Here is a 1,028-nt window from a genome sequence, read left to right as displayed (position 1 = left end):
GCTGGGGAGGGGTCTAAGGCTTTCTGGCATTTGGCTTGGCTTTTTGGAATCCGAATTTGAGATTGTTCGTAGTTTTTTATGGGGACCTACCGAGTATGTATGGGTTCGGGGAAGCATAAAGAGATAGTAAGGGTAATAGTTATATTGACAAATTTAAATGATAATAATCGTGTGAGGAACGGTGATATTGGTAATGATGATGAACTTAAGCAGCAAGGGCGAAGCATTTCCATTAAAAAGGCCTTAATTAAATCTTCTCAACAATCTCTATTTTCCCACCCATCCCTCTTATCAATTTTTTTTATGTCCCATTTGTACTCTTCTCTCTCTCCCCTTTCCCCCCCTCACGCCCCTGCCCAGTCGAGGGGCCAGGCGAAGAAGGGCAGCTCAGCATGATCTTACTCGAGGGTCCTCGGTGCGCCACGTCCTTTGGTATGCAGATGTGAAAAAGATCTTTCCAGAAAGGCGTCTAGTGCTGAGTGAGTCTGAGGCGTAGGATGAGTCGGCTTTCGGACGTGCAGATAAGTCCAAAGAAGCTCGTCTGAGTAAAATGGCTTGAATTTTAGGGCTGAATCTTCATCTGAATTCTTACTTCGCAGTAAAGCAGATGATAGGTCTTTGGGGCGCGCTGACAAACATACGGGAAACAAGCTAAAGCACAATGCATCTCGTGAAAAACGCCTCGTTATTTGGAAATTTTTATCGCTGGGAATTTATATCGATACGAGCCCACTTCCCGGGACCCGGCGTCGAGATCCCGCTCGCCGCGACCTCCAACGAAGGCGAGGGCGCCGGTGTTATAATTCCTCCCCTTTAAAAATGAATGCGGTGGAAGCCGTTTTGGCAAGGGGACATTACCTTTTATCCTGCTAATGGGATTTCCTTGTATGGGTATTGTTGATCCCCGGGGGCTGTCGGCGCCCGGTTTGTAGCTTTGTATCAGGGGAAATTCTCTCTTTGTGTAAATGTTTTGCGGGATAGTACACCGACTGTTCATGTATTTGCCCAGTTATCCAAAACAACAAAAC

The sequence above is a fragment of the Penaeus monodon genome, chromosome 21 (genome assembly GCF_015228065.2).
Source record: "Penaeus monodon isolate SGIC_2016 chromosome 21, NSTDA_Pmon_1, whole genome shotgun sequence".
In the NCBI taxonomy this organism is placed as follows: domain Eukaryota; kingdom Metazoa; phylum Arthropoda; class Malacostraca; order Decapoda; family Penaeidae; genus Penaeus; species Penaeus monodon.
The sequence above is the reverse complement of the archived record's forward strand: the minus strand, read 5'-3'. Positions refer to the sequence as shown.